This window comes from Cydia pomonella, chromosome 9, assembly GCF_033807575.1.
Source record: "Cydia pomonella isolate Wapato2018A chromosome 9, ilCydPomo1, whole genome shotgun sequence".
NCBI classification, from domain to species: Eukaryota; Metazoa; Arthropoda; class Insecta; order Lepidoptera; family Tortricidae; genus Cydia; species Cydia pomonella.
In genome coordinates, this window is record NC_084711.1 from 5,535,534 (window position 1) to 5,556,587 (window position 21,054).

Consider the following 21,054-nt stretch of genomic DNA (forward strand, 5'->3'; position numbering starts at 1 on the left):
CCCATATACCAAATTTCAGCAAAATCGTTAGAGCCGTTTCCGAGATCCCGGAAATATATATATATACAAGAATTGCTCGTTTAAAGGTATAAGATAATTAGGCATTAAAACACTCGTGTGATCTTTTTAAGAAACTCACTTCGTTCGTTTCCTAAGCCCACACTCGTGTATTTTAATGCCTTTTATTATGTAGCAGTAACATAAACTACTAATATATGTTGAAAGTAAGTACAGGCGGCTAACACAATGGTAACAAAAGACAAAAGTTTTGAAAATGTAATTTTCATCATCGTCACTTGGCTGTACATTTGAGGGCCTATCGCGAACCACGTTCGACGTGTTACCTCTCTGTCGCACTTGTAAATTCGTACGTAAGTATGACAGGGAGGCAACACGTCGAACGTGGTTCGCGGTAAGCCCTCTGATGCCACCTCCATTAGTCTTTTGTACGCCGGTATAGCCTTCGACTCAATGTATAATCTACACTTTTTATGGAAACGTAGTTCCTCCTTCCCGTAGAAATATTTAACTTTCCCATCACCAAGAAAGATTATTTGCTCGCAGTTATTAACTGCTCAATTCCTCGTTTTTTCTGTTACTAAGTCAGTACAGTACACATATCAAACATTTTTCACTCATTTTGAAGTCATAATAACTTTTATTCTATAATTAAATTCATGTAATGTCCGCATTTAATTAATGTGCACGATAAATAAACAAATGAATGATTTGAAAGAAAAGACAAACAGCGCTTGCGAAGCTGAGCGGGGGGCGCGGGCGGGGCGAGGTATCTATCGCTCACTAGGTCGGCTACGATAGGCTCCCGCGCGCCGAGCCGACATGTTGACGGACCAGCGCGGCGTGGTTATGAATTTCGCGCCTTTTTAAGTTGATTTTACTATTACAATGCAAGCTACACACAGATATTTCTACCTTTCCATAAAATGGCTGCATATATTATTTTATAGTAATAGACTTATCTCTACGGACTTTAATTCAATATTAGATCTTACAGGACAAAAAACGCATATTAATTGTAAAGCACATATCCTATTCTTCTAATTTTTTGCCTTGCCTATTAACTTAAGAATTTAGATATGATATTGTGGATTTTTCAAACTTTAATTCAATATTGACAAAATAATAAGCTAATTTGAGTTTGACAAAGTAGCACGTTGATTTTTTTTCTAAAAATTTGATAGCATAAAGCCTCATACTATTATAAAAGACGATGCTTAAATTTTGTACTTTAATTCAATATTCAAAATTCATCAATAAAAATACATAAATACCTTATTTATATCTAACGCTCGTTCTAAATTTTCTTCATATATTACAAATATGCTTAAAAATATGTCCCATACCAGATAAACATCACTTTTCACTCTTTAGAATTATCGAAACTAGGGCAAAAATCCGGTCCCACTATTGGTCTATTATACCGAAATATTATTTTATACATTTCTGTAGAATTTTTATTTAATTATAGTTCTCATATCACATTACACCAAGACTACAGGCAACTAAACTTTGTAACTTCTATATTGGAAACTGGAAATGCAGTCTCTGTTGGGTAAGCCACTAACAGGGCGCAGTTACGAGATGAATTTATGGGGCTTCATTCTTAGTAAGAGTCTAAATACAGCATTAATACTTAACTAATATAAGTATAACTTGTGTAACTCTAAAGTAATTATAAGTAGTAGTTGCCAGGTAAAATCTTCTTGAGGATTACCCACGACTTCGTTTTCTAGGACGTGTAGTCGGTGTTCACGTGATGATTTCTATAGAAAACTAAGTGTCGGGCGCCTCGGCCCGGACCCGGACCGTTTTAGCGTGAGTTATCCTTTATGAATATTTAATATGGAGTACTGCTGTCACCTTTGGGCAGGAGCACCTGGATGCCAGCTTGGTCCCTTCAACTCAGTCCAAAGGCGCGCTGTACGAATCGTCGACGATCCCAAACTCATAAGTGGTATCGAACCTTTAAGTCTTAGGAGAGACTTTGCATCCTTGTGTGTGTTCTATTGTACAATGAGCTGTGCTCTAAATAATTGTTTGACATGATGCTAACGGCCACTTCCGCTCGTCGTCGCCAGGGTGTTCATCCTCATACCCTAGAACCTAAATGGTCGCGTACTGTGCGGTTTAAGAGGAATTACCTCTCGCGGACGCTCCGGCTGTGGAATGAGCTCCCTTCCGACGTTTTCCCGGTTTACAGTATGGGGTTCTTCAAAAAAGGAGTGTAAATTTAGTTGCAGGCGTCCATAGGCCGCGGTGACTCCTTACCATCAAGTGGGTCGTATGATTCTTTGCCACCGTCGTGGTGTTATAAAAAAGTAAGTAAACGGAAACGTGCGTCGTTTTCTGTACCCCTAGTGTACATTAAATTTATTCGATAGCGAAATGTGACGTACGTGTTTGCGTTAAGTCTCGTTTTGTATGGGATTTTGAGTTTCCAAAACGTCCCGCTTGGCGCGCTGTTTCTAAATCCCATACACAATGAGACTTAACACAAACGCGTACGTCACGTCACGCTATCGAATCTGTTAAACTTTGTAAACTTGATAAAATGAACACACATTTTCGTCTACTCATAAAAAACAACTCTCAACTTTGATTTTAGTAATAAAATAGAATAAACTAAACAAGCTGACCGCCGCTTGTTGGGATATGCAAAGTACTGTTGCCTGCGCGCGTTAAGGCTGCATTCTAAATACACCAGTGTTATTCTATATTTACGTTCGATGTTGACGACAGATTATCGGATTCAGACAGTCGAAATTGGCATGAAATATCAGTTTTCGATTCCATTGCCATGCCATTCGTTCATCGTGCTACGTCGCATCGTATAGACATAGCAACGTGTAGTTGATACATATATTTTAAAGAATAATCTAACTAGCGAGTGAAGAGAATTGAAGTTCTTACATTGAACTTGGAACATACAGCTGGCTAGGGGGCGTCCCGGCATTCCAATGTTTTTAAGCTGTACTACCTAACAGATGATAGTTTGATGGACAATAACTTAAGTATATTAATTTGTTCTTATTTAAATGAAGTTGCGTAAACGTGTATGTAAGATCATTATATTTTAGTCATTAAAATATGAGCTGGATTGATCAAGGGGTTTTAGAGCTAGAAGAGCCTAGAAGGCCCAAAAGCTATTAGATTAGATAAGATTTCTTTATTTCACAACATATGATTACAGTACAAATTACATTAATGTCAAATTAAATTAAGGGGTCTTGCTATTCTGGTCATTTATTTGCAAGAAAGTAGATGTGGTCGAGTTTAGTATTAAATCTAAAGAGCTTGGTTGTATACAATTTGCAATTTTAAAATAATTAGCAAGATAAAAACGAAATAAACTAAACATATGTTATTTGAATCTGACAAGAAAGATTACAGCTTACCACAAATACAGTCTATTTTAATCTCTAAGGTCACTTTTAAGGGCTCCACAGACCTTACAATAAATCGCACGCGGTTTTTGATCGTTTACTGACTAAGCAGGTGAAGGCAAACCGTTAGTTCTCATTTCGAGGCGAACATACATACACAATTTGAATTTCTATATTTCATGTTTAATACAATATCTTAATTTTGTACACAACCATGTAAACACAAACCAGAGAGCGGGTCAGCTGCCAAAAACAATGTTTCGCAACTGACACAGCGTTTACGTAAATAAGTGTACAACACCGCGAGAGTGCTGACTTCGCGGCAGATTGTTTGCCGTCTATGGCCCGCTTCATAAAGTTTGCTTTGCTTCATTGATGAGCTTGTGAAACGTTTCATGTTTAAATTGAATATTAACGATACTTTTTATACAGTTTTAAAGCTTTTGTTTGTAAACATTGTGACTTATAATCGATCAAATTCCATACTAACACTGTAAAAATCTTGATGCCCGAATTTTATTTTCTAGTCAATTATTACGTCTGTTTACTAACACATAAACCTACCATTTTTAATATTTTTCTATTCCTCTACTGTTATCTGTCATTTACACATTCATGAATATTAATATAAGAACACACAATAGGTTTAAATAACAGTCTATCTTGTATATTCCTCATAACAGCACTTGTGCTTTAAAATCGCTAAAACGATACTGCGATTAATGGCTACCAACCTAATAAAATCAAAATTAATACAGTGTTTAAACCAAGTGCATTGCTGCCAATTTACAAAAACTATTTTATTAATGTCATCAATAGTGAACGTCAATTATTTAACAACAAAGTTCACCATGGACAATGTTTTTCATTTTGACGTATCCCGCGCTTATAAAATTAATTTTGCATTTTATTTATAAGTCAGTGGCCGTAGAAAAAGTATTATATGCAACGCTGTATAAGTACGTCAAAAAATGGCGTATTCATTTGTAACCCATGCTACTCGCCTTTTTTGACCTTTGTATAAAACGGTTCCATAAAATACTATTATTTTTCTCTTGTATATTAACACACTACAAAAATGTTCAAAAATGTACAGTCAGAAACAAACGAGGGCTGCGGGCACAATAACAGAAAGAAGCTGACTTCAAATAACAAAACCTCATTACCCTTAACGACGCGATGAGTTTTCACCCTGCACCTATGTAAAGTTCAGAGGGTACAATAAAAAACGTTTCTCTTTCATCCCTGAACAAACACAATTGGCGAAACAAGGCTCGCAAAATGTGAGCCAAAAGTTTTAAATATACTTTTTTCATCTTAAACATTCTCGTGGTCTGTAAATACCTACCTATTGCCATACATAGGTCTTGTGGAATTTCAATTTAACTTATAATAAGTTTGGCAAGTTGTCGAAATTAGAGGGGCGTACTTTCACAAGCTGACTAAAATGTAGGATTGCTCGGTATTGGACTGTTATAAATCGGAACTTTTTTCTCGCGGCTTGGTAAGTGGTTACGAAATATTTCTGTTTAAATTAGATATATTCATGCGTTCGAACGAGCGAGCAAAGCGAAGTAAAGTTCGTACATTCAACTTGAACACACGGCTGGCTAGGGGTAGGGGCACGTCCCGGCATTTCGATATTTTAAATTAATATAATAATAAATAAAATAGTTTAATGGGCAATAACTTAAATAAATGTGTTGTAATTTAAATGAAATCGGGTAAACATATTGAGGGCATTATATTTAGGTCCTTAGATTATGAGCAGGCTCGATGACGGGGTTAAGGAGCTACAAGAGCCTCCCTCAAGAGCCTTTTTGGTCAATTTTTTGCATGCAAGAACCATGCCATGCCATGGAGCCAGTTGCAGTATTTTATTCTTTATAATTATTGTATTGTTGACGACCTGTCTGGCCTAGTGGGGAGTGACCCTGCCTATGAAGCTGATGGTCCCGGCTTCAAATCCTGGTAAGGGCATTTATTAGTGTGATGAGCACGGTTATTTTGTTTCGGAGTCATGGGTGTTTTCTATGTATTTTAGTATTTATAAATATGTATGTATTATATATATCGTTGTCTACCTATAAGTACCTTCAACACAAGCCTCATTGAGCTTACTGTGGGACTTAGTCAATTTGTGTAATGAATTTAGAACCTTATCACAAACAAATACAATTTTATTTCTAAATTAAAAATAGGCTATAAATAAACTTAAAACTAATGATAAAAAGTAAATTTAAAATAAGAGTCTTATAAATAGAATATGTCCTCAAGCTCGCTACCGATGGGAAGTGTGCCCAGAAGGCTGGCCGCATTGCCACGTTGAATGGCAATGCTTATGCGTTGAGCGAAATATTGGCCAGCCTTCTGGTCACCTGTGGTGTCTATGAGGCGCGTCGCTAAATTCTTGTATAGCTGACGCGCGCTTGGCCCCCACGACCCCAGCGTTTCGACCCCAAACGCCACAAAAATATAGCTACTGCCAAGGGTTGCGTATTTGCGGCGTTTGAGGTCCTCCGCTGCATGACCAGCATCAATGCTAGTGCCCGGAAGGTGGGACGGCGCGAGGGTGTCTACGCAAGTGGCATCCCAAATTAGAGGCCGTCCCATTTTCCAAGGCACCAGCGTTATGCCGTCGGGCCTCTTGCCGTCGTCTGTTGCCAGACCAACGGGCTCAAGTATGGCCGGAATTTTGACGCTGATAAGGGCCCTTCGGATGATGTAAAAAAAAATTTGTGTAATACTGTCCTAAAATATTTGTTTATTTAGGTATATAATACGAGTACGATAAAACTAACTTAGATAAACAAATCCATTCAACTTAAGTAAACCTGTTTTAAGTATTGAACTTATTTAATTAATTCAAAACTCCGTTGAAAAAGGGTACATAATACGTCCGTGTCTAGTAATAATTTAAAAGCTTTTAACCAGTCCGCAAACTTTGCGCTCCGAAATTATACCTAAAAGAAAGCAACCAAGTTCCGCAAATACAGTAAATGCTTACCCGTTTGTGTGAAGCCGGCCAGCTGCTCATACGGACCCATTGTTTTTAGGTGCTCCATTTGGAACCTTCCATTTAAATTATCCACGCGTCTAGAGTGTCTAGTGTGTGTGTGTATGCATGAAAATGACGATTTTTTTATTTTATTAATTTATTATTATTACATGAAATAAACTTATAATCTAATACAGTTTCCTGCAAAACTGTTTGCACAGTTTGACTGCAGAATATCCCAAACACTTTTTCAGTTACTTAAATACGGGAATACGGGAGCTGAGATTTAAACATTTTAGATGAATATATCCGTCTCGCTATTGGAAGCGGCTCCTAAAACTAGCGCGATAAGGACAACGCTAGGTTAAACGATAAATCCTGCGTATAAATCTCAAAAAACGATGTTTCGTTCACGACTGTTTCCTGCTCCAAAACTTAACCAAATGTAACGAAATTTTCAGATCTAAATGGTTATTTAAATCTGAAAATTAATTATCTGTGTTGGACTGTTTTGCTTTTTAGGCTAGATAATTGATGTCAGTTCTGAATACCATACTTCTCTTTGCGGCCTAGTAAATTAGGCCTTTTAGGGGGAGTATTTGAAGTGCACTAGCAGAAAGAAGAAGCAAAAATATAAAAAAGCAAAACAGTCCGATACAGACATTAATGATAATAATCTGTGTTAAAAAAAACCTTGTTCTATCTTCAAAACCACGGAAGGAACAGTCGCGTACGTTTGTATGGAGAAATTACCACTTCTGCTGCCTCTTGAATGAGATGAAGGAATAATAAATTGTTTTGGCCCTATACTTCCAATATATGCAGATCAAAATGTATTGCTGTGACAACCTAAGTTTAGCTTTAACCCATTGAGCGCTAATAACGACACGTTGTCGTTGTTGTTTGTTTTGTTTTATGTTGTCGTCTACGAAGCATTTCCGCTACATACCCGGAAATCCATCTTACCAGCTACGACCGTAGCTCAGCGGTGAATGTGTTATTAGCGTCATCTCTCTCTGTACATTGTATAAAAAAGAATTATGCAGAATTTTCCAATAGTTTGCAGAGTGAAATGGGAGTTATGGTGGTCTCACACTGGCTGTTATATAACATTGTGTGACAGGGGCAACATAATAAAACACTATTATTACTATCATATTGTCCCTGTCACACGATATTATAATAACAGCGAGTGTGGGGATAACTTTGCGTTTCAGAAATATTTCGTGACGTCATTACAGTAAGTGGCGAAGTTTAACGAGATTATATTAAGTTATTGTGACATAAATAATGTTAACTTCTCGTTCCTCGGCTCCTCGGTACTTGTCAGTTTTTTTACAAAAATAATATTCGGTATAAAAAAAAATCGAATTTTTATTGTTTTAAGTTAGTCTAAGCGTGTCTAGCCCACTTTGCTATGACCATAGACAGATATATCTTTACTAGCATTTTGAACTGAAAAAAAAACATACAATTTAAAGGCGTCCTTTTTATTTATTAACTAATTTTTCCTTGAGCCATTGTATGCTATTCAAATAAAATTTCTTTAATGAGGGTTTCATTTTCGACATTCATTCTTGTAATCAATATAGAACAATACATTCCTTGTTTTATGTTGAAAGGTTTCCGTTAAATCGAAAATAGAATGTCGACTTTTGAAAGCATTCCGATATTTACATAAAAGAGATGGGAATATCGAGGCTCCAAGTTAGTTGAATGTGTATTATCCACAAACATAAAACATATTCCATAAAATCCAATATCTAAATCTTCTACTCGATAATAGAAAACCGACAAAATCAAAACGCTCTTAGTCTTTATACAAAAATATATAATTTAAATAAACTTAACTAATGTATTTTTATTTTATTGCCTAATATTACGGAACTATTAACAATATATAAATAATAATTTTTCATTGATGTTACCTACGGAAAAAGAATTATTTCGTTTAACTACTCGAGCGAAAGAAGAGATTATTGCAATTCAACTTTCCTAGATTGGACTTTCAACTTTTAATGTATGCGTGTAACTAACTATGTCTGTACAGGGCAAATCTTACAAGTTAAGTTTGACTCACTTGGGTTTCCGATTTGCATACATATGTACGGTGATAATGTCAAATTATGGTACCATCGTGCTGATGATGATGGAGAAAGGAGGTGCTCATAGGAACTCTGTGATACAAAACGCAACCTGAGTTTGGTTTTGTTAGAATTACTTCGATAAGTATTTTGCCTGTGGAAAGAAAAGTACAGTTAGCGATATAAGCTTGCATCAAAAATTAAATTTTCGCCAAGAACTTATTAAAATAAGTATTTTATTATTTAAATAAATTCTGCCCACCCCTTCGTTTTCGTGGAATGATGATGATAATTAGTAAAAACTATCGTATTTTCGTACCAAATTTCATCTCAATCGGTTCAGTAGTTTAAGCGTAAAGAGAGACAGGGTTACTTTTGATTTTATAAAATTGGTTAACTACCTATTTAAGTAAGAATTGCTTTTGTTTAGTAGATAAGACGGGTAGGTACTTATATTATATCATTAAATTATCGTATCGAAATAAAGACATAATTAATGTATTTTATATGCAAACATAAATGAGTAAAACCCCTCTTTATATCTCTGCTTGCCATTGGAATACAAAAATCTTAGTTGACCAAAAAGATTCGCTTTGGGTGTTCACCTATGCTAGTTTTACGAGGGCAGCGCCGCATGAAAATGGGGTCGGGTTGGATTTAGTGGAGCAGTTTTTTGTTTCTGCACTGACAGCTTGTTACGAAGCCCTGGATAAATCATGTCACGCGGCTTTAATCTTTATGTGTCTGGGGTCCTGTGATAGATAATAGAAAATATGAATAAGTATTTGGATATTTGGACAGCATAGTCAGGTAAATATAATAAGGCCAATTTAAACAATGGAAATATTAATTCACAGCCCTCTCTAACAAACACGAATATCAAACGATTATCAAGGGCTTGTTAGAATTAGTAGGTGTTTATGAATAACGCCATTATTTTTAAATTTACACCTCCAGTAGGACTCGACACAACACAAAACACCCGGTCCAATCGCTTCTGGCACCTGAGCCACGGAGGCCTACCAGATTTGTGCGAATTTTTCCACTCCTGCCCTCAATAGCAATTAAAATCTTATTAAGATCTGTGTTTGGGTTGTTAAGATCAATTCTTACAGATGGGTCTGTAGACCATCCTAAGGCGGAAGGAATGGAATAATTAGCACACACCTGGTACGCCTCCATGGCTCAGTTGGCAGAAAAAAATGGATCGGTGTTCGCAATGGTCGCAGCCGTCGCAAGTTTGAATTCTACGGGAGCTGTATTTTTTCCATTTTTCGTCTAATTAATACCATTATTCTATCAGTAGATAGAATTGACCTCTTCCCATGCTAACTAATGTATATATATATATATATATACTAGCCTATATATATATATATATATATATATATATACAGTGGATTTCGGGTATAACGACAATGAAGGGACCACTCTATTTTTGTCGTTATATCCGGAAGTCGTTACAGGCAAAGGTAAAGAGATACAGACACGTACACATGTGTAGTTTATATTCATTTATTATTGAAAATATTTGCACACATAGTTATTCACCGGTACATTTAAAAAAATGTGTAATATTAGTTTGCTTCAATTTATTTTTTTGTGCTAGTGTACGCTGTAGGGTGTATTCTATTTTCATTACTTCTTCAATATCTATAATATCCTTTCCATCACCAAATAAACAGTATCTTTTAAGCTTTGTTACAACACCTAACACATCCTTAGTTGTAGGATTAGCCATACTTATTCAAAAGTTTACTAAACCCAGTTGCTACTCAGAATATCACTTTGTAACTGAACCATAAAAGCTCCGAAACGTACACGCTTCCCTACCTACTTAGTTAATATCTATAAACAAAAGGTAAAGGTCTCCACACTTGCTGACCATCTGTGTGCAATGGATGTAAACAAAAGATAAGAAATGTATGTGAAAGAAAAAAATCTTTGTGTCTTTGGACTCCGGTCGCAATATCTGCATGGGATTTCTAGGAATTTATTACAAATGATTCATTAAAAACAGTCGCTACACCCGAACTCGGCGTTACAACCAAAGTCGCTATAGCCACATGAACTTTGTACTAAAGTATGCTTTAAATTCAAGGGACTTAGATTTAACGTCGCTATAGGTAAATGGTCGCTACAACCAAGGTCGTAATAAATGATATCCACTGTATATATATATACTAGCCTACATAAATATTTACAAACCTATTTTCAGAATTGATCTGACGTTAATTGAATTGATTTTAAATAACACTAAATATAAACACTGGGCCATTTGCTTTAATTATAATATTTTAATACAAAAATTGTAAGCAAACGGCTCCCAATAAACTATATAATTACTCATTTTAAAACGAAAGCTATGAATTTTAACAAGCTACTATATTCTGTTAATATTGCTACGGATTACCATACGCGGATAACGACACACGGGATGATTAAAACTGAATGCGCGATTAAACTCTCCATTACCAGTTATATTTAGGGATGACATTCTCATCGCTTAAGTGGAGAATGGACGGGTGGAAATCTGGAAGACCCGAATAAAGTAGGTATTGTAAGGAGACTTGTTGATTATTCATATATGTTTCATCATTTCTTAGCTACAGTGCAACTTGACTAGGCTGCTTCTTCTAGAATGCCGGATTCCTCCCGGACATCCTTTCCGTCTGACAGCAACCGCCAGTTCTAAATAAAATTCATATAAACCTACTGCCACGGTGACTGCCTATCGACTAACGCAGCGACTCACGAACGCGAAGCGAAGCGGCGTGGTGCGGGTGAATAATTTTTTTAATATCTATAGAAGTGTCCTACGTGGGCGATCTCGTTGCGAACGCGAATGCCGTGGGCCGCTGCGCCGCGCTGCAACGCTTCGCTTCGCGTTTACGAGTTGTTCACTTACGTAAGACGCTGCGTAAGAAGGCTGTAAAGGTGGTAAACCTTTACAGTGCCTAAATTACTAAAGTGTAATGTAAAGACTGTATAGCTCTAAGTAACTGAAGTATGTCTAGACGTCGGGCACGAAGCGGCGATTCGTGATAGGTGAATATCGAATGTAGGCTACACCGTTTCACTCGAGAACTCTACTCGTTTGCGCACAATTATTAGTAAAAATTACATTGCTTTCCTTAACCGACATACCTGTTTCACTTCATTACTTTTGAAATGGATCCAAATATTTTATGAAATTTTTATAAAGTCATACGGTTATTTAAAATCAAAAGTATTGGTATGTTGTTGATAGCTACGAAAATCAGAATTTAAGTTTACTTTCTAATTTATGTGCATAAAATTCGTAACACTGCATGAAGCTTGGTTACGATTGGACCAGGATTCAAATTTGTGGTGTGTACCCTAAAATGTGCGGGGCTGCGATTCGTGCTCTGGATTGTATTTGATTCAGTAGGTCTCCATTGCGATCAGCGGGAAAGCGCAGCGGGAATGGATTGGGAAATTTGGGAATCGAAACAATTCAGAGTAGGTTATTTTTTGACCGATACTCTTGTGTTTTATTTAAATTTTCTTTAAATGATATAGCCCTCAAATGTCGCCTGTAAAGATTTACAAGCATCGATCCAGGTCACGGGTTTACATCCCGAGAGTAATTGGATTGATGCGAGAGCGTCGAAAGGTGAACGCAGAGCACTTTGTTGCTCGCTCCGTCGCGTGTCCTGAACTAATTCAATTATGATCAGCAAATGACCTAATGAGCCCATAGCCCCATTGGGAGAGGGCTATTTATGTTGAGAAATTAACATTTAATTTTTTTAACCTCCATTCATTTTGCAATGAAGTGTTGAAAAGCGCGCAATGAGATGTATGCTTGATGGTGTGTTTTTTGTGTATTTTGAAGTTGGTATAGTTGCTGTCATCTTTGCTACAGATATTCGTCTGCAGAACGAAATATTTGCGGCTTTTGCCTTTTTACTCTTTGATAATTGTTTTATTTGCGATGCTACTGCAGTATCATTATTTTTGAAATTTTAGTCGAATGAATGCTTCTAGGGCTTATCTGAGAATTATAGAATAGAAAAAAGGGTAGTCTGTGTGTGCTGTCATAGGTTGTTTTTCCGGCACATGTAATATTTTTCTCTTTAAGTTGATTCCTTCCTTACTTTTCAAGATTGTCGCTTCAAAGAAAAGCAATTGGCGATTGTTTTTTCCACTTGTCAGTGGTCATGATATCATCTTTAGCTCTTTGGACGCCCAATTATTATTAGCTCTTCTATATTGTAAGTACATTTAGTTTAATGAGTAAATAATTTCACAGCTCATATGTTGATTGGGCTAGTGGTACGAGCTAAGTGAGCACTGATGAGCGGCCGCGGCGCGGCTAAGCGCCATCGGACGTGTTTAAACTGCCGTAATGGCCGATGTTCCTAGGCAATTTGCGTGCATGGTTTGGTAATTTACTCGGCCATTTTATATTTCAGGCGCGCTTGATCGCATCTATGTGGAAAATTGTTGATGAATAGGAAAACTTTTTATATAAACCTAAAGTGTAGCCTAGATTTCAATAGTAGATTAAGATACAAGTGCCAAAAGTAGTAAATGCGCAAAGAGTGACGATAAATAAAATTAAAGTATTATAAGTTAATCATATAATTTAGATTAAGGTAGTACCGTTGAAAATGAGTGCCCCATTTCGCCGTTAAACGCAAGTTTGGCGAACCTAACACAAGTTTAAAATATACCATACTATTTGTGATAATAAATAAATCAAAAAAAAAACTCGACCAAAGAAAGTGTTTTAAATCGATACAAGTTGCGAATTACCTTTTCGCACGTGTATTGTACAACGTTTTACAATATATATGGGCCTTCAAATGTTCGACCTTTGCACGTATAGTACTAGTTCCCGCACTAGGGCGGTATGTAGCGCCATATGTACTGTAAACAACATTTTCAAGTTGGTTTTTAAAATTTCTGGGGGTTTTCGTTAAGGACATTGAGAGTTAATTGATGTAATATTTAGATGTTTGTACGTATAATTAAAAATAGGAAGCTCTTTATAAATTACAATTTATTTTACACTTGATTAAATCTTGTTTTATTTTCATAGTGAAATGTCAATGATGCTTTAAGCTGATGACATAACTTTATGCAAATGATAGCTTATCTTTGCCACGAGAGGTAGCATTCGGTGAATAGTTATTACTTTGAGCTCACCTAAGTTTTGAGGAGCTTACTGAAAAAGGATTACGAATACTTTCTTCTTGGGTTGTCTGTTAGTATAAGGTGTGTAAACCCACATAACATACTGCACGCTAACGAAATAACATGATTCAAATACGAGTATCATTCTAATATCAGTGTACATAATATATATTCGAAATGGCCTGATAATCACTTGCAGACAGTAACACATTATTTATATTCTTTAACTCGTTTCATTGGCCTCACTATGCCTATGTATGTATATACCCCATTTTATTTACCATAGCGGGATTCCACTTGAAACTGCACAAAGAGAAGCATAAAACCTTGATCGAATGTAGGAATAGCATGCAGTCCCTACAAGATAAACAACAAGTCAGACCCCACATGGAGTACTGCTGTCAGCTTTTGGCAGGAGCACCTGGATGCCAGCTTGGACCCTTCGACTCAGTCCAAAGGCGCGCTGTACGAATCGTCGACGATCCCAAAGTCACAAGCGGCATTGAACCTTTAAGTGTAAGGAGAGACTGCCTCCTTGTGTGTGTCCTACCGCTTGTACAATGGGCTGCGCTCTAAAGAATTGTTTGACATGACGGCCACTTTCCATCACCGCACCGCTCGCCGTCGGCAAGGTGTTCATCCTCATACACAAGAGCCTAAATGGTCGCGCACTGTGCGGTTTAAGAGGAATTTCCTCCCGCGGACGCTCCGGCTGTGGAATGAGCTGCCGAGGTTTTCCCGAGGGTATACAGTATGGGGTTCTTCAAAAAAGGAGTGTACAGGTTTTTAAAGGTTCGGCAACGCGCATGTAACACCTCTGGAGTTGCAGGCGTCCATAGGCTGCGGTGACTGCTTACCATCAGGCGGGCCGTAGGTATCCTTGCTTGCAACCGACGTGGTATTAAAAAAATATAACAAGTTTTTAAATATTTTTTTCAGACTCACATGACTGACAAATAATAACACAAAAGGATCAAGACTGGACAGTTACATGTAAGACACGACGCCTCAAAAAAAGTTTGCCGGGTATCTTTTGTTGTCACTACTCGTATTGCTTACACCTAAGATGACCGTCTCAAGTAGAATCCCGCCATGGTAAATAAATGGGGGTATACGTATACGTGTTTACATGTTTTAACTAATCAAAAGTAAAGTGACTTCTCCCGTTTTAGTGTATGATCGACGTCAAGACAAGTGTGTCTTATTACGTCATAACGTGAAATCTACATAATTATATTTGACGTCGACCGCACATGTTGCAGCCTCGGTAGCACCCCGTAACTAAAACTAATGGGCTCTAAGAGCTTTCTGTTAAGTATATAGAAATGGGCTGGAAACGATCCATTTTATGGGGACGTTTAATGGGCTTCTATGGCTTACTGACGTAGGGCTTGAGTATTAAGTAGTCTAATTCTTCAACACATGTACGTTACTACGAAAATACACAATAAATTTTGTTATTTAGCGTTTGTATTTTAAAACAGAAAAGAGAAGAATTAATTATTTCAGTTAAACCTTTGGTTTGAAATTTTATTATATTGTAGTTACGCACTGTAACCCATTGAGTTGTAATTTTATATTATCAATAAATTATTATGATTATTATTATGAAATGGCTGTCAAAAACCCAGTTTCGCAAAAATATTAATTGAAGTCAATATTTGATTACTTGAATTTGTATGTGCTGTGGTAAGTGAATAGTTTTAGTATGGAAGTAATAGAACGTTTTTGATCATATTGTTAATTTAAATATATTTTTATAATTCTAATAGTTACTAATCTGTAAAAAAATGTACCAAGAAACTTAAGTCGAAAGTGGAGGTCGTGAGCGATTGAAAATATGTTGACACAATTTGTTGCATATCAACCCAGCTAATTTCGATTTTTTTCTAATATTTAATTATAATTATTGTAAGAGTTAGAAGCATTTAAATATTTGTACGAAATCTGTTTTTCGCTCCTAATTTTAACAATAATCAAAAAAATAGAAAACAGTAAAACGTAGGGGCATAGCTATTGTTTATGCATCAAATTATGTAAAAATATTTTCCATAATGTCCATATTCAGAAAGGAAAATGCGGACTACGTTTGTATAGAGAAACGGCCGTCCTCGTTCCTCTTAATCAATATTCGTAACACATGGGTCACATACACATATTGCACGGGTCATTTAAAGTTTCATTACTATCCTTAAAATATACAATATACAACTTGTATATGCTTCTACGTACATAAATTCATTGTTGAGGTGATAACATCAAAATATATTATATTTCCATTACATAAGATCTGAAACATAATGTAGTAATAAGAAGATTGTAAGATAAGGAAACGGATCAGTAGTCAGCAAAAGAAAGTTTCGTTACATAAATCAGGGATATCTAATGTTTACACGTGGAAACACGAGTAAGCCCGGATTCCTGCAGATACCGTGAGTAAAGAGGGCTCCTCTTTGTACTAAGGTGTCTTATTGTATTATTCAAATACATACTGTCGCGTGACTTTACATACAAAAGTTTGGTGAAATACAACACCTATCCATCTTCAATTGATTATTCGTAATTATTAAATGTCTCTGTAAGAAATATACCCCGCGATTTTTTACCTAGTTTAAAACTGAATAAATGTAGCTCCCCTATAAATTAGTTTTTTTATTTATCTATAAACGATATACTTATCTGATTTTGTAGAAAAGTGTAATTTCAAAGCGTCATGCTTAGGAAATATACTACTGAGAGGAAGGAAATGAAAAAACACAGGTCGATTATATGTACCTAACGTTAGTAACGATAACGTTACGTACTGGGTAACCTAACTCATTAACTAGATGCTATCGACGAGCAAAAATATAAATGAATCTGTCTATAAGTAATACAATGAACAAGGTTTTATGGTAGCAAAACACGATAGCGTTAATTAAATGTAATTTCCAATGACACATGGTAACATCTACAGTAAGATGTAAGAAAACCTTAGTCATATGTGTTAATAGTAGATTGTTAACCAAGGGATGAAAGCGCAGTGAGAGAGCCAATAGTTCGAGACTGAAATGGTGCCTTTCAGCCGAGTTAAAAACTCTACTTTTCATTTCGAATACGAGGAAAGTAAAAAACATTTTTAAAGTCATGACTAATTATAAAATAGTGAAATAATTCTTAAGGGTGCTTTTAATTAACAATTTAGGTAAAATTATCGCTATTTATGGAATAGGGAGCTAAATATTAGAATGGAAATTGTACAACAACGCCGTTTAAAATCAAATTTTAATTGCTTATCGTGAAAAAAAGTAAAAGAAACTTACTTGGAAAGTAAAACTCCTTAGAACAGAAAGGTATCACTTTCTGCACACTTCATAGATAAATAATGATCCACTTTCAGAGCATGAGAAATAAAATAGTTATTTGTGCAACAAGAGAGGAAAGTTGTTTTTTCTTGCGAGTGTTGATTTTCGCTACGCTCAAGATTCTAACTATAGAATCTTTTGCTTACTCGGGACTCAAAAACACGAGATGTAAAATAACATTACTCTCGTGTGACACATACAACTCTTCACTTCAGTAGTGAGAACATATTAAAGGTTAAAAAAAAATCAACATCAAGTAAAGTTTTTCACCACATTTATTTACATTAATGAATGAAAGGCATCGTCATTATGACGAAAGCTTTTAAAAATATTCCTGTATTCATGGTCTTCACTAAATTAAAAAGCTACTTTGTTTCACTCCCTGGAGTGACGAAAGTAGGCTTGTTCGAGCTGCTGAGGTGAAAAATTAATAATGCCATACTTTATCGCACGAACAAGAAACTAAATGTACAAGAGATGAACCTCATAATTACATTATCTTTGTACATGAATATCAATCTAGTCTCCTTTTCCCAGCACGGTAAAGGTACCTTTGTAAAATGTAGCTTAATTTAATGACGGAGCAGTGAGGAGCCGAGCTATAAAGTGGTGGTTTTATCGCAGGCTTCCCAGCTTCCGGTCGAAGCCCGGGATAAGGTTGTTACTGATAATACCTCGTTACTGGGGTGGTGTGATAATGTATAACTTTGTAGAGGTCGATCGAACGTGGCGTTGACATATTTTACATATTGAAACTGGATCAAAATGTATTTGGGGCACATTTGGAAATGTAATGTATTTCAAATATTGTTAAATATAATTTTACTATGGAGGAGACTGACTTCTGTAACACAGGTTTTTACCTAGCTCAGAAGTCAGGGACTTCAACACCTAAATGTACTTGCCTTTTACCAATAAAAAATATTTTGTATATAGGCATCGTTGTCAATGATTGATAGGTCGGCGGCTGATAGTCAAATCAGGCAGATCATGGAATTCCCAGGCATATCGTATCTGAAGCTACCTAACGAACCTATCCTACCTATCTATTGGTTTAATGTAACTACCGTCAAAATATCACACCAAAACTTTACGATCGGGCGGATTTTACGATCAGCAGCCGACAAATATCATCATCATATTACCCGTAAGACGATTGCTGCTAGATTTAAGCTTCATCCAAGGAACGAGGGGTCTTGTGGATTGGTTAATACTTTCAGCTTAGCCAACATTTACACAACATAAATTGGCCTAAGATCTAGAAGCTTTCTTTACAATTTCGCAAGTCGTCCGACGAATGACCCATAACTCTTAATCACAATGGAATAAGAAATACTTCAAGCTATAAAAACTCTCCTAAGAGCCCTTTGATAGACCGTTGAGTAATAAAATGTAAAATGAAATTTCTGTTAGATATTTTTCATTACGGTTTTACGAATACGGCCCGTCGTAAAAAACTGATGGTGGACACACACACACATACTATAGTTTTAATAGTCTAGAACTATTGTCATGGAACTATTTGTTGGTAAACACGATACACGGTACGAATTCGTGTTTCATTTTCTATATACATCAAACCAACTTCTTTCATTCCCCTCCTCCTTTGAATACATCTTTGCAAGCATTCTTATAAAGATCATAGGCCTTTGATTATGTGGGCCAATCTTATAAAAGTGAGTTTTCTATTTACTATTTACGTCCAATATAATCAGAATTTATGAATAAATATAATTTTATGTATATACTATATTGAATTGATAATCATTTCTTTCGTAATTAAGACACGGTGCAATTCGAACTTTAAGATACGTGAATTATTTTGCTAAAGACACGATATGGATTAGATATGTCAGTATAAAAACTGACGTTTCCTCAAAGAACAACGTCACTTTTCACACTGACATATAAAATCCATATCGTATCAATAGGAAATGTTTGATATAAATATCTGAAAGTTCGAATCAGGCCGACAGCAACAATAATTTACTACTAGGTACGTAGCTACAGGTTATTTATTTAGTCACCTGCAATAATTTACGGGCGGAATATATAGGTCACATTGAGTAACTTTTAGTATGGGACCAATCCCGAAATCGCGATAAGAAAATTTACTCTTTCATAGAAAATGTCAAAGCCAAAATATAAGAAACAGCCAATATTTTTTTCATGGGTTGGTCCCATAGTAAAAGTTGCTCAGTATGACGGGGTATGACCTAAATATTCATCCCGTAAATTATTGCAGGTGACTAAATAAACATCCTGTAATATTTGCCTTCGACCAACACCGGCTTCCGAAATGTCAGAAGGGAGGTGCCCAACTGATATCTTACCGTACAAGTTATCCATGTCATTTTTTGCGTGGGAAAACGTGCACACAGTCGTACTTCTCACTCACTACATACAAAATTCAGACGACACAAATACATAGAAAATTTGTTAATCCGCGAAAAGATAACGTGCTAGTCGATCAGTGCCAACCCGTTATGTACGGACGAATCACAACACGCACCGCGCTATGCCCAATTGGGCATATGAAATAATGCCAGAGAGGGAAAATAGTGCGAATGCAGACTCCCTTCCCGGTGTTGCTCGAAGGTAATTGCTGTTTTCTCTGTGCCTTATTTTCTAGAGGCGAGCCATAGATATCATTATTTTGTGTTTGTACTATGTACATCATATTTTATTTACCATTAATGTGTTATCAAAGCAAAATCGAAGTCATTTCCTCGAAATATTTTCCATCGATTATAATTTGCGTTCGAAAGAGAACTGAAACTTTAACTTTCATATAAAGTTGAAGGAAGTAGTTAAATACTTCATTTTTCAATAAAACTCCTGACTATCGCGCTGTAAACTGGCTCAGTTCTTAAACACCGATTTATGAATAAAGTTGATGATGAAAATCTGAAGAACAAAGGCTCTTGGCTCACTGGCAGCGAGCCAGCGGCGATTACTCCCGTCCTGGGAATTCTCATAGCACACCGGGTGCAGGCGAGTAGAACAATCATGCGGACCAGTATAAGTGATATATCCGATTTCGCTTAGTTGCAGGAGGAGGCGCTAGTTAGATTTACCAGAGCGTTCACATAGCCTTGCTCGCCCACGGTAAGCAATGGTAGTATAGGCCTGGGCATTCATCGCAATCACTTGGCAAACATCCGCTTTAGGAAAACCAATATAAGTAATTTGGTGTTGACAAATATTTTCAATGTAGCCAATGGGAATAAGCCGTGACTTCCATCCGTACTAGATACGATAATGCGTCTGTATTTTTTGAATTTATGGTTTCAGTTTGTACTTTATAATAATTCCGATGTATAGTTATATACGATAGTTAAAACTTGATCAAAGTACAAACATTTACTCAACTACTGCAATCATGTGAAATATTTAGACGGAAAGGAAAACCCGGTATTTACATGACAGAAAAAATCATAATAAAAATTTTGTTACAAAATAAATTATTCTCATTACAAAAACCCATTTCGCACCAAAGTTACTCGTCAAATAAGCACGAGGGAAAACAATATTAATACGGACAAAACAACCACAAAACCAAGATTAAAATCGCTAATTTTCAAAGTTAACCGTGTTCAAACGAACACCACAAAATTAAAAAGTTTGCGTTTGAGAATAAACCTACAGGCGTATTCCGAGACGAAAGACGATATCAATAGGGATATTGTCGAATTACACATAATTTTACTTTCAAAGCTTCAAGGCGTTTTCTATCTCACACTTCACTACGTATCATATGTTTTTCTAATAAAGTTACACATTATCGACGTTATCGATTTGCAATTTTGAAAAAAAAAAGGCTATTTGACTCACATCCTTATTGAAAACTTATTGATTTACAGTCAACACATCCCTATATCTATAGTATTCTGCACTCCCCATGCACTCCCACATATTTTATATAAGTTATCTAAGGTCTTCACACGAAGCGCAAGCGTAAGAGACGCGTAAGCGTAATACGCACGTAGAACGAGAGTACTACGAGCACAAGCAACTTCAAACAAGTCCGCACACGAAGCGTCGCGTATGAGATTTCTGTC

General features: G+C 36.2%; 1 protein-coding gene across 1 annotated transcript in view; it reads right to left on the minus strand.

The window, feature by feature from the left end:
* Window positions 1–21,054, minus strand: part of LOC133521221 (uncharacterized) — a 165,758-nt gene that overhangs the window by 71,925 nt on the left and 72,779 nt on the right. The window lies entirely within an intron of this gene.